Source organism: Apium graveolens, chromosome 10, assembly GCF_009905375.1.
Source record: "Apium graveolens cultivar Ventura chromosome 10, ASM990537v1, whole genome shotgun sequence".
Taxonomy (NCBI): domain Eukaryota; kingdom Viridiplantae; phylum Streptophyta; class Magnoliopsida; order Apiales; family Apiaceae; genus Apium; species Apium graveolens.
Window position 1 is genome coordinate 92,291,112 of NC_133656.1, and position 14,262 is coordinate 92,305,373.

At 35.2% G+C, this 14,262-nt stretch overlaps 1 long non-coding RNA gene across 2 annotated transcripts; it reads right to left on the bottom strand.

Annotated features, from left to right (window-relative positions):
- Window positions 1-1,189: 1,189 nt before the first annotated feature.
- Window positions 1,190-14,037, bottom strand: LOC141689291 (uncharacterized). Of its 2 annotated transcripts, none has more exons than XR_012562330.1 (9): window positions 13,754-14,037; window positions 13,491-13,590; window positions 13,079-13,416; window positions 12,606-12,741; window positions 6,170-6,298; window positions 6,005-6,066; window positions 1,871-1,941; window positions 1,522-1,609; window positions 1,190-1,326 (listed from the first exon to the last, which is right to left on the bottom strand). It is a non-coding gene; the product is annotated as an uncharacterized LOC141689291 (long non-coding RNA). The 2 variants fall into 2 exon arrangements; XR_012562329.1 differs by having other exon boundaries at window positions 1,871-1,947; window positions 13,754-14,036.
- Between the last annotated feature and the right edge of the window lie 225 nt (window positions 14,038-14,262).

The window sequence follows — 14,262 nt, forward strand, 5'->3', positions numbered from 1 at the left end:
ATATGTGTGTATATCAGAGATGAAGTAACCCCTAATACTCCTTTTGCTCATCCTTTTATAGGGTTCCCATTAGGGTTTTAGGTGTTTGTACCTTTTGATCTGGACCGTAGGTATGTTTTGGACTGTTGGACGTGTGGACGTTCATGATGAACTGGTGTACTACTGAATCCAGACCATAGGAAGGTTCTAGATCCGGGCTACCTGCACGGTAGTGATATTGCCTCGTGTCCTGTGGTCCTTCATGGTTATTGCTAAACGGACCCTGAACTCTTCTTTTTGGGCCTTGGGCTCTTATTGCTTGACCTGTGCTATTATAGGCTATCACATATCACATACTTATTTTATATTTATCAACTCCAATACTATCATCAACAATTTACACATCACCTACTTATTTTATATTTATCAACTCCAATACTATCATCAACACTTTACGGGCAGGAAAGATGAAATTAAGTACATAAATAAAAAATACTCTCTCTCTTTTGTAATATATGGCGTGTGACTTTCTGAAAAACATGTTTAGAAGGTGTGATTATATAGTTAAAATGATTTATTTTTAAAAAAAATTGGTGAATACAAATTTTGATTTAATACTTTTATACCAACAATAAAGAAATTAAATATAATGATTCTCTATACATGTGTCAGAAATATATTAAAAAAAATAGAAAGAGAGTACTAGACTTGTTCGTGTACGGGGTACTAGAAAAAAAGAAGATAAAGTCCACTAATTAAGATGTTCGTCTCAAATAACACAGTTTTCAGAATAAATATTCCAAAATAGTATATCCCGTAGAGAGAGTCTCAAACATCCCTCTAAAATCTTAGTTTAAAAATTGTTGTAGAAACATAACATTCTGTAGCTACTTGACATAACTATCATTTTTTTTTGGTTTTAAGTTCTTGAGAAACTTAAAAATCAATATTAATGAGAAACCCGGCTACTAACATACATACATAGCTCAAAGGAAATAATACAGACTTTTATTTGTCATTTTGAATTTTGCACACATTTCAATATATTTTGACTGGCTAGTTACAATTATTATTTGTAAAAAATTTTTTTGTAAATAAAAGTAGATAAATTATATTTTAATTCACAATTTTTTTTATTTAAAATCATATTTCTAAATAACCGGTCAAAATACATTGAAATATGTATAAAAATCAAAAAGACTAATAAAAAAACAGAAGGAATATATTACAAAGCTCTGAAAGCAAGCACTGATTACACGGTCTAATTTAGAGCATACGGTTCCTGAGGTATCTCTTCCCCCGCAAAGCAAAAGCATGCCATCCCAACGAGCACTTCCCGTTGCATACCTACATGGAATATGATTAAAATATACAGGTAGGACCCATAACTTTTCATTAGATGTAACACTAAACTTTTTGGATTATGTTGCAACGTAGTTACTGCAAAATTGATCAAAAATTTGACCCATAAAAAAAAGAGATTTGTTCATATATGAATAGCTAGCAAAACAAATATTCAAAATTTATTGAATGCAAACTCACATTCTAGCAGATGGTTTATTGCCTTGTGGGTTGAGTCTGCCATACATATGGCTTCTTAGCAGTTTCCAAAGCCCACGCATTCTTCTTCCTGAAGACAAAAGTAACACACTTAGACAGCTGTTAGCACAAAATTCATGTACAAACATATTCTCTTATGTTTATCACATGCTCATTAATTTATGTTTGCAATAAGGATGACATATAAAGCAATCTGGCAGAAAGTAATAACATTAACCTCGGATTTAATTAAATAAAATTTTCTGGTTCCAAGCCTATTCATTTATCGAGTATGAAAAAAAAGGATAGCAAGTACAAAAGAGAGGTACATAAGCTTGTAATATTTAATTACCTGAGTTTCGGCTGCTTCCATAACGCTGCACAGATCAAATTTTGTTGGATGACATATACCGGTGTAGTTAACTGTATCTGACATGTAAATATTATATATATATGGGACGAAAATAAACAAAGCAGTCGAACATAAACCAGCCGCAAACTGATCACCGGCCAACCATGAACCATGTGTTTTATGATTATGGAGAGAAATTGAGGGGCTTTGTACAATTAGAATGCATTTGCAACGTGTTTAAATATAAGCAGCCTAGAGAATTAAACAAATAAATAATTTCAAGATTATCTTAATCAAATAATATCTGTAAATTACGAAAATCCTCTTATATTTGATATCCTTCAGATTTTACAAATATAATATGATATCCTGAAGATTTTTAATCTTTTGTTGTAAATAACCTTTAAATTGTCTAATTTAAAATATTCTTAAGATTACTAAAATCTTCCTATAATATTATATGATATCTACTATATATTAATGGATAAGTGAAATCTTCAATTTTTATCCGGGGTGCTGTAATATTGTGAATTTTACATAATAGTAATAATAATAATAATAATAATAATAATAATAATAATAATAATAATATGATTAGGAAAAGAATTAGTAATTATATTACGAAAAGGAAGTTATTATAAAACCTATATATACTTCCCTGTCTCTCGTATGTTATAAAAAAAGAATAAACAACTCTAAAATTATAAGTGTTAGTCGATACGCATAGTCAACATTGTGGAGGCGGAATCAAGGCGAGCACAAAAAAGTTTGAGTGCGGCGGTCAGTGCTCTGTTTCGGTTTTCAATAGAAGAGTAAGTAACTATTTTTAATTAATAATTATTGTTACAAGTCCATACTTCTTGCAAGTACATGCTTTGTTGTTGTTCAGGGGTTGCATTAATAAAAAGATAGCTAATTTGTAAAGACAGAGAAGACAGAGCACACATGCTAGTTTCAATTTCGGTCAGAGATTACCAAACTAAGTATATGATTTTTTAAGTTGATGAACAATTGATAATATAATAAATAATGTTAAATTCCTTTTTGTACTTTTATAATATAATTTTGAACTATCTCTGTAGCCCGTGCAGGCACGGACATATTCTAAAATATTACAATATTTTTTATTAATTTCGGTATATCCTTCGGATATTTGAAAATTTAAATTAATTATAAATATTGGCGGTTACCAATCTTATTTTTCTATATTTTGTATTCAAAGAAATTCCAAATAACAATTATATTATTGTCGACTTGTTTGATACTCCGTAATATATTTTTTGTATTTTGTGTTGTATTTGTGGTAATTTCGTGTAACACACGTATATGTGACTATATAATTTGATTTGCAAAAAAATATTTTTTGTGTTATATTGATAAGAATTTCATGTAATATACGTGCATGATAATTTAAATGTGATTATGTTATTGTCTATTTTGTAAGTAAGTATTTGATAATCATAATATATCATAAATAATAGTATTCAATTTCAAACGATTTTAAAAAATATTATATTTTGCAAGTGTACCCTAAAATTAGTGAGTGATGTTTTTTTTTCAGCTACTTAAACCATGATTAATGTGATAGATGTTATTAAAAAATTTGATGTAATTTAATCATGTTTATATTAATAAATATATGAGATACCTAATTCTTAATTAAATTAATAACTTTTTAAATAATATATATGATTGAAAATAACATATGTATGCATATATATGTAAGCGTGTGTATATATATAGCTATTAATTATAAAATAATTAATATGCATTATGAAGATTAGCTATCAATGGATATTAAATACGAAATAATAAATACGACAAGGGTTAAACTTGTCATTTTATCTTGAATAAATTGTCTCACCTAATCCCCATTTGCTCTATTATATATATAATAGATTTGATCGTAAATTAATATATGTACTATTTTTCAATATTTTGTTTCAACATGAAAGTGTGCATCTGAGAGTCTTTATATTACATGTTGGTTCAAATAAGTTCAAATTATATACTATTATATTAATTTTACTACCCTTCTGTGTGCATGAACTCATGTGAATTAATTTAATATATTATTTTGATTTTCACTTTTTCTTGCCATATATTGCTATTTAATGTTAAAGTGGCAACTTAGAAATTTGACTAGCATCATGTTATAGAATTTGATTTGAGTTTATTTAATTTATTAAGTTTAATTTATTAAAGCTATCCTCTGGTAAAAGTATTTATGTTAATATTATATTAGGTTGGCATTGCCAAAAAGCTTTTGCATATATAATAACAATGGACCTATTTAAGTTAATATGTTAGGTCAGGTCGTGGTTCTAAATATAGAGTATGCATTGATATTGCACGGAAGATTATAGTAGTCAACGTCACTATATTTTGTTGTGACTTGTGAGACAATAACAAGTGTTATATAATATTAATAACGAGTTATAAATTTAATTTAGTAATAATTATAATTGTAATAAAATAAACACTAAATAATATTTTATAATTAGGTTGGGAGCCGGGTTTTTAAAGGATCGGTTGCAGATTCGTTAGTATTGGAATTTGCGAGTTTCGATGTACGGATTCTGTCCCCTTTTTATTGAGCGCTACTTCTCTTAAAAATTAAATATCTCTGATTTGTTCAATTCCATATTTGATTCAATTCCATATTTGATTCGTCCCGTTCTACTTTCTGCTCGTATCGTTAATATTTGCTTTGAATGTTTTAACTTCCGGAAATTGTTTTAAAATTGATTTGGAAAATTTTAGATATCTGTTACGCGATTTTCAAAAATTTATTTATGACACCCTCTACTTTGGAAATCTGAATTACTTGTATCGGGTGATTTTAAATTTTGTGAGAATATTTTATTTTGAACCCTTATAGCGATATAGGATATACCGAGTTAACTAGCTGTAGGGGTACTACGGCCATGTCATTGCGGCACCAATGACATGACACTTCCGTGACAGTGTGATTGGTCACGGCGTATGCTTCTGTTAGCTCTTGGGAGGAGCTTTTGCGCATTTGATATTTGTTCAGGATACATGAGTGCACCCAGATTTTGATTTGTGATTTGATTTATGGTGACGTCGTAAATGCCGTCGTAAATGCCGTACACGTTATCCATTCTCTTGCACACATTAGGTACCCTATGATGTGTGTATTTGTATCTGTTCTGATCTCGGTATGAAATATTCTTACCCCTCGTTGTTTCAGCCTTACTTATTTTTAAAATTGTTATTTTATTATAAATTGCTAATTATTTATTTCTGATCTCTTGATTTATAAACTGTATTCCAAATCCGTACTGGGCGTTTGACTCATACCGTATTCTTTTTCTGGCAGGTGCTTAGGGGGATCTGAGGCTGTGTGATGGAGTGATGGAGAGCTACCCTATTTCATTGATTATGATTTCAAACTTATTCATTATCAAGACTTAATTATTATTTTTTAGAGAATTCGACATTTATATTATTGCTTTAGACAATCTGGAGATTTAATATTAATTTGGAGATTTTTAGACTGTTTCATTATTGTTAGAAATATATTAGTACTCTATTTGCAGTTTTATGGATTTTAAGTAATATTTCCTTTTATTATTAAAAGGGGGCGTTACATGTGCATAATGAGGTTTATAGATTAGTGAAATCTTCAATGCCTGTCCAGGGGTGCACAGTGAGTTTCTAGAATTAAGGCTAGCAAACCAATACAAAATCTTATCAAGTCGATATGTATCATGGTGAGGTTTCTACCACTAATAGTTAGCAAACCAACACAAATTTCTTTGAACTGATATATCATGGTGAGGTTTCTACCACAAATTTTCAGTGACAACTGATATAACTGTCATATAAACATGACAACTGCCAACAGACCTGATTTCACAAAAACCTCAACTCAAGCAAAAAGATTTGTCACCACACTAGTTGTAACTACTTTTCCATTTCCAATATCAACCTATGTATACTCTAGCATCATAATTCACCAGATTTTCACATGTACAATACAACAGAGGGAAATGTGCCTACAGTGATGTGCCAAAACGATTGATTCCTTTCTGGTGGCAGGTTTCCCGCTAACTGAAAGATACACCTCTAACAGGGATTAACTACAGCTACTTATATACAAGTGAATACCTATCAAGTGCAGGCTTCGGATGACCTCTAGTAGGAGTTGGCGGTCTTTGAATGTTAAGTTTCTACAATGGTCAGAAACAATTTACAAGTAAATGGGGGAGCGACATCTTCCGTGACTTCAATTCAATAACGAAATCTAAATAATAAAATTTTAAAAGAAATAACCTGCATCCATGTATCTTTCGTCATTTGCTCCGGATATTCCTCTTATGATTGCATGGGAGGTGGCAAGGGATGAATCAACTTTGGCACAATAACTAGGTCTCTGCCGACCACCGGTATTGTGAATACAATCTGCGATTAATACATATAATCAAACAAATGTGTGCGTGAGTAAACGAAATCAAACGGAGGAAGAAAATATATAAACAGAAGAGAGATCCTCGAGTCCAGTTGAAACTGTCTCTTTAAAGCTATTTCGCCTCTCACCGTATGTGCGAGTCGATAGCCTCCCAGGATAAAACGAGGTAGCGGCGGCGTTACGGATAACGAGCACCTTCAGCGAGTTTGAACGGGTACGAAACTATCACCGAGAGAGAGGGAGAGTTTTGTGTTTAAAGGCGAATATGATTTTGGTGTGTCTAACCCTAACGCCTTAGAGGTGTTTATATAGGTGTAGATAGACTTGTGCGCTACTCTTTTCCATAATTAAATATCATTAATTATGGAATCGGTGTAATACTTGCAAGCTACTCTATTCCATAAATAATCTGAAACAGAATCAGATTAAATATATCAAGACATACACCATATCAATTAATCTGAAACAAAATCAAATTAATTTATGCCATAATATTTGAGTCAAATTCTAATGGAAAATAATAATTTCCATTATTAAGAGAATATCATCATATCTCACACATCTTTTAGTCATAATGCTCAAAATATGACTTACCAATATGGGACTTATACCCATATTTTCCAACAATCCCCCACATGGGTGAGATTGGTGATCTTAGTAGCACACACCAGACAGACAGATAGACACGGAGTTTGACTTGGTGATAGTTTCTTCGATCAGATATAGCATACGATAGATAGAGAATGCTCCTTGAACCTTCGCTCGAGTAAGCATACCGACTTTACTGGTAGACAGTAGACGTGCTTGTCCTTGAACTGTTCGACCGTTTGTGTAAACGATGATATACTTATCACTATATCATTTCTGACTCGTTCAGCTCTCATGAGTATTCCATTTTGGCCATGGAACATCGTCCTGGTTCTGCAGAAGTTTCTAAAGAATTGTGCCTCTCAATTCTCCTTTGAAGCGGCCCCACTTCTCTCCCACATAGGTGATCTTTATCTTATAGAGTAACCCGCGTTTACTCAACTGAATTCCATGCGTTCACTCCTGAGCTCGATGTATTCATCAAAGATCATTAAAAGCTCAAAGCTTAACTTCGTACCTTACGGGTCTCACTGTTTCCTCATCATAGGAACAGGCCAGGGGTTACCCCCACAGTGATTTGGTCATCATGATTTAGTTGTCCCATTGAACCAAGTTCTTGGGATCTCCAGTCAGCAATGGTTGGGTGTCCACCATGATGCCGTTAAGCAATAGGCTTAAGGCCCATCCCTCTCGATGATTTCTCAACCACTTCTCTTGATAATCCTTTGGTTAGTGGATCCGCGATATTATCTTTTGACGGTATATAGTCAATAGTGATAATTCCGGTTGAGATCAATTGTCTAATGGAACTGTGTCGTCGTCGTATATGACGAGACTTTCCATTATACATCGTGCTCTGCGCTCTGCCAATAGCGGATTGACTATCACAATGAATCCCTATTGCAGTTACAGGCTTTGGCCATCTTGGAATATCCTCCAGAAACTGACGTAGATATTCAGCCTCTTCGACGCATTTATCTAGTGCCACAAACTCAGCTTCCATCGTGGAATGAGTTATCACCGTTTGTTTTGAGGATTTCCATGATATTGCCGCTCCAGCTAATGTAAACACATAGCCGCTCGTAGACTTAAGTGCTTTCTTGCTAGATATCCAATTTGTGTCAGTATATCCTTTTAATACTGCTAGGTATCTGCCATAGTGCAGTCCATAGTCTCGAGTTTCCCTCAAGTACCTTAGTACCCTTATGATCGCTTTCCAGTGATCAGCTCCCGGATTACTCGTAAACCTACTCAACTTGCTAATTGAGTATGCAATGTCTGGTCTTGTACAACTCATGAGGTATATCAGACTACCAATTATCCTCGAGTATTCCAATTGGGAAACAGCTACACCTTTGTTCTTGGATAGGTGCAAAGTCATATCCACAGGTGTCCTAGCTTTCTCAAAGTCATCCTTAAGAAACTTCTCAAGGATCTTGTCAACATAATGTGGTTGACTTAATGCGAGACCCTCTGATGTTCTAGAAATTTGAATTCCCAGAATTACATTTGCTAGTCCCATGTCTTTCATGTCGAATCTTGATTTCAACATGTCCTTGGTAGATTTGATCACTTTATCATTGCTTCCGGCAATAAGTAGATCATCTACATATAGCGTCATCATGACATAGCCATTGTCATTCTCCTTGACATAGCTGTTCTCGTTATCCTTGTAATAGGCACAACTATCACATTCATTGATTTTGAAGCCATTGGCCAGCACGACCTCATCAAATTTTTCATGCCATTTCATAGGCGCTTGTTTCAAACCATACAATGATTTCACCAATCTACAAACTTTCCTTTCTTGTCATGGGACAACAAACCCTTTGGGTTGTTCCATATAGATTTCCTCATCTATGTCCTCATTTAGGAAGACTGTTTTCACATCCATTTGATGTACAGTTAGATTACGCATTGCAGCAATAGCAAACATCATCCTTATGGACGTTATTCTCGTTACATGAGAATATGTATCAAAATAATCAAGGCCTTTTTGTTGCTTGTATCCTTTAATCACAAGTCTGGCCTTATATTTATCAATAGTGCCATCAATTTTTAACTTCTTCTTGAAAACCCACTTGCTACCTAATAGTTTGCAACCAGTTGGCAAGTCCACTAATTCCCAAGTATGATTTTGCATAATTGAATCAACTTCATTCTTGATGGCCTCTTTCCACATAGGCCCCTCAGGTGAGGTAACCGCCTCCTTATAAGTTTTTGGGTCACCTTCTTCGAGCAAATAGGTCATAAAATCAGACCCATAGGATTTCTCCGTTCGTTGTCTTTTGCTCCTTCTCACTACCCCCACATTTTCGTCTTCACTTTCGTCACTCTCATTATCGTCATCTACAGACTCATGAGATCGTTTAGACGTCGTAGGTTGTTGGTTTCCTGGATTACAGGGAAACATCGTCTCAAAGAATGAGGCATTCCTTGATTCCATAATGGTATTCTTTTGAATATCAGGAATCTTGGATTCATGAACAAGAAACCGATATGCAGTGCTGTGTGGAGGATATCCGATGAAGATACAATCAACAGTCTTAGGACCTATCTTCACCTTCTTCGGTGTAGGGATCAGTACCTTTGCAAGGCACCCCCACACTTTCAGGTGTTGGTAACTTGGTTTCTTTTTCTTCCACATTTTATAAGGACTTACATCCTTATTCTTGCGCATCGTAATATTTAAAATATTATTTGCGCTTAGGATGGCTTCTCCCCACATCGATTGTGGAAGCCCAGAGCTTAACAACATCGCATTCATCATTTCTTTCAGAGTGCGATTCTTCCTCAGCCACACCATTTGACTGAGGGGAGTATGGTGCAGTGACCTCATGGATTATACCATGTTGTGAACAGAATTCTCCAAATGGTTCAACATATTCACCTCCACGATCACTTCGTATCGCTTTGATTTTCTCAGTCTGTTGTGTCTCAACTTCTTCCTTATAGATTTTAAATTTATCTATAGCTTCGTCTTTGCTTTTCAACAAATATACATAGCAGTATTTTATACAATCATCAATGAATGTAATAAAATACTTGTTTCCCCCTCTTGATGGAGCGAATTTTAAATCACATATGTCACTATGTATTACGTCTAGCACTTTGGTGTTCCTTTCCACACGTTTAAATGATGATCTCGTTAATTTTGCCTCAACACAAGTCTCACACTTATGTTTTGAATCGATAGTAAGTTTAGGTATGTATTCTTTTGCACTTAAACGTCGTAAAGTGTCATAATTTACATGTCCTAATCTAGCATGCCATAAATTAGGAGACTCAAGCAAGTAAGCAGAAGAATTTTTCATTTCATTATCGTCCTTAACGGACATTACATTGAGCTTAAAAAGCCCGTCGGTTAAATAACCCTTGCCTACAAACATACCACTCTTAGACAAAATTACGTTATCCGACTCTATTATAATGCGAAAGCCATACTTACTCAACAGAGAACCAGACACAAGGTTCTTGCAAATATCAGGCACATAAAGTACATTCTTCAAAGTCAGATTCTTCCCAGAGGTCATCTTCAGGATCACCGTGCCTTCACCCTCAATGGTAGAAGTTGCTGAATTCCCCATGTAGAGCTTCTCATCAGCATCAGAAGCTTTGAGGCTAGAGAAAATTGCCTTGTCTGAGCAAACATGCCTAGTAGCATCAGTATCAATCCACCATTCACGTAGATTAGAACCGACCAGGTTCACTTCAGAGACCGTAGCACAAAGGTCTATATCACCCATATCCTTGGAGATATTCTCTACCATGTTTGCTTCTTTCTTCTTGTTGGGCTTCTTGGGCTTCTTGCATTCAGAAGACCTATGACCAACTTTATCACAGTTGTAGTACTTCCCCTGAAATTTCGACTTCGAAATCCCTCCTTTGGGTGCCAGCTTTGCCCCTTTACTAGAATTAGTCTTCTTGGGCTTGGAGCTTTGAGCATGCTCCACCATGTTTGCCTTCTCAGTGGCAACATTAACTTTCTTCTCGGACCCTCTGTTGTCTTCTTCAATACGAAGTCTAACAATAAGATCCTCCATAGACATCTCCTTTCGCTTGTGCTTAAGGTAGTTCTTGAAATCTTTCCATCCAGGTGGAAGCTTTTTAATAACAGCAGCAACTTGGAAAGACTCACTTATGACCATTCCCTCAGCATGAATGTCATGAATGATCACCTGCAGTTCCTGCACCTGACTAACCACAGTCTTAGAGTCTGCCATCTTATAATTAAGAAAGAGGCCAACACTCCACTTCTTTGCCCCAGCGTCCTCGGTTTTATACTTATGGTCAAGTGACTCCCATAAGACCTTAGCTGTTGGCTTAGCGCTGTATACGTTATACAACGAGTCAGACAAACAATTTAACACATAGTTCCGACAGATGTAGTCGGAGTGCTTCCAAGCATCAGCAGCATACACAGTCTGCATGTTACTCTCAGCAGTGAGCAACGGTGGTTCTTCCTTAAGGAAGCGATCCATATGCAACGTGGTCAGATAAAAGTGCATCTTTTGTTGCCAACGTTTGAAGTTCGTTCTGTTGAACTTCTCAGGTTTTTCAGCATGTGCAGCATGCACAGTTTGCATAACAGGTGCATCAGGCACCACAGGTGGAACAGATGGTACGTGCGTCTGTACTACAGGTTCACACCAGTAGGCACCGCAGGTATGATCGGAGGAGTGAATCCTGCCGATATCTGTCCAAGATGAATACTAAACTGTCCAATGACAGTGTGTCCCACAGGCACATGTCCCGAAGGCACATGTCCAACAGGCGTTTGACCCCCATCAGATCGTACGATCCGTGCGTTAGGGTTAATCGGCTGCTGGTGAACCCCATCAGATCCAGTGATCTGTGCGTTGGGATCAGCCGTCATGTTCATCGAATCGTTCACAGTTTGGTTCTCCATCGATCTGTTACTCAACAAAACAAGCAGATACAGATGTATCAGTCACAGATGTATATAAAATAAAATAGCTTTAAGATTGTGAATACAATCTGCGATTAATACATATAATCAAACAAATGTGTGCGTGAGTAAATAAAATCAAACGGAGGAAGAAAAGATATAAACAGAAGAGAGATCCTCGAGTCCAGTTGAAACTGTCTCCTTAAAGCTATTTCGCCTCTCACCGTATGTGCGAGTCGATAGCCTCCCAGGATAAAACGAGGTAGCGGCGGCGTTACGGATAACGAGCAACTTCAGCGAGCTTGAACGGGTACGAAACTATCACCGAGAGAGAGAGAGTTTTGTGTTTAAAGGCGAATATGATTTTGGTGTGTCTAACCCTAACGCCTTAGAGGTGTTTATATAGGTGTAGATAGACTTGTGCGCTACTCTTTTCCATAATTAAATATCATTAATTATGGAATCGGTGTAATACTTGCAAGCTATTCTATTCCATAAATAATCTGAAACAGAATCAGATTAAATATATCAATACATACACCATATCAATTAATCTGAAACAAAATCAAATTAATTTATGCCATAATATTTGAGCCAAATTCTAATGGAAAATAATAATTTCCATTATTAAGAGAATATCATCATATCTCACACATCTTTTAGTCATAATGCTCAAAATATGACTTAGCAATATTGGACTTATACCCATATTTTCCAACAATTGCTCCAGCATTTACATGTACATATATAAAATTTACATCAAACTAAAAGAAATGCTAACAACCAAAAATATTGAAACTTACCACAATAGTTTGTTGCGGAGAAAACAGTGATCAATTGCCCCTGGGCAAAGCGCTCAAATCCATCCATGACACATTCACGGGCTCTTAGAATTAGTTCCAGATTATTCCTCTTGCAGAAGTCTATCACCCGATCAGGCTGCAATAAATTATAATATCATATATAATCTATTTACACACTGCAAGAACTTCTAAACGGTACAGTGACGTCTTCAATTTCAATTTCATTTTGCTCAGCCTAGGAAAATATATTCCCGTCCTGCTCATTAAATTTGTTGAAGAAATAATTCACCAAGAATTTCACTTTACAAAAAGAGCTTGAACACCACCAATCATTTAACGAGTAGTACTAAGCATCAAAATTTGGCAGCAAGAAGAAGCTTCAATTAGTCCACATCAATTAGGTACATTATTGGCCAAGAACATAAAATCAAGATCGACTCCATTTAGACAATAAACTAATAAGTAACACATACCCCGAATCAAACAAGACCAGGACCTCTGGAATTCGGTCTTAATCCCTCTATGCTGTCATTTTCAGTGGGATCCGACCTGCATGATACATATAATGATTGTAAACCAGCCCTTGAATATGCAGATGAATTATATATTACCATAGCAAATCCATTAAAACTGAAGATCCAGTATCCACGGTTAGAGGTCTCTCTAATTTCTCTATCTGCTCTACTGAATGAATTGAACTCCCTATGCCTCCATGCATACAGATAATCTTCTCCTCATTAAGGGCCGGAAGGGGGAGACAGTTAAAAAGCTGACTGAACCGCTTCCACGCCCAAGTACCATCCGTTTCTCGCTACAGATCAAATTAACATAAGAACATCATGTAATCTCCAAAAAGAGAAAATGAAAGTACAAGTCAATTCATACCATTCTCTCGATGCATTCAACACGAAAGCCAAATAGTGCATTTTATCTCCGGAGCTTCGTGATTCCCTCGTATCAAATAAACATTATCAGGATACTGGATCTGAATATTATCAAAAAGCGCAACATCATAAGATAATGCAACAGAGAATTTTATACTCGAAATAATATTATGACAAAATAATTAAGAAAGGAAAAAGATCTCTGGGGTCATGCTATCTAACAAGAATACACGCGAAAGTAGAATCATTAAAGTAGAAACTTGCCTTTAGTGCAAGGAGAAGAGTAATGGTCTACAAGTTGTGCTGTCCTTGATCAACATAATCCCCAAGAAGAAGATAATCAATGTAACTCTAACAAAATATAAGAGTAAGTCTATTGAGAAATAAGGTCTGCAGCTAATAGGGGCGAGCATCCAACATAATGAGATCCGTGTAGCATAGCTATTTTCATGCTTGTCATGAAAAAAGTATACATAAATACATTGACAATAATGTGGAACAATTATTTTGGAAGATATATCCACTAAATCTTGCAACTACACAGAACTCCTTGAGCAAAACTATACCATATTAAAAATATTTACATGCAATACAAGACATCCCAATGTCAATGTGATACTTCTAAATCTGTTTACACTATTTGCCAATTTTCAGTGCCTTGGCATGATAAAGATATAAGGCATAGCTCGAATGATGGTTGCCAACACATGTACCAGTTCGACAAACTTAGTATTTTAGACTAAGTTGTGAATCATTTTGAGAGTCTATATGAG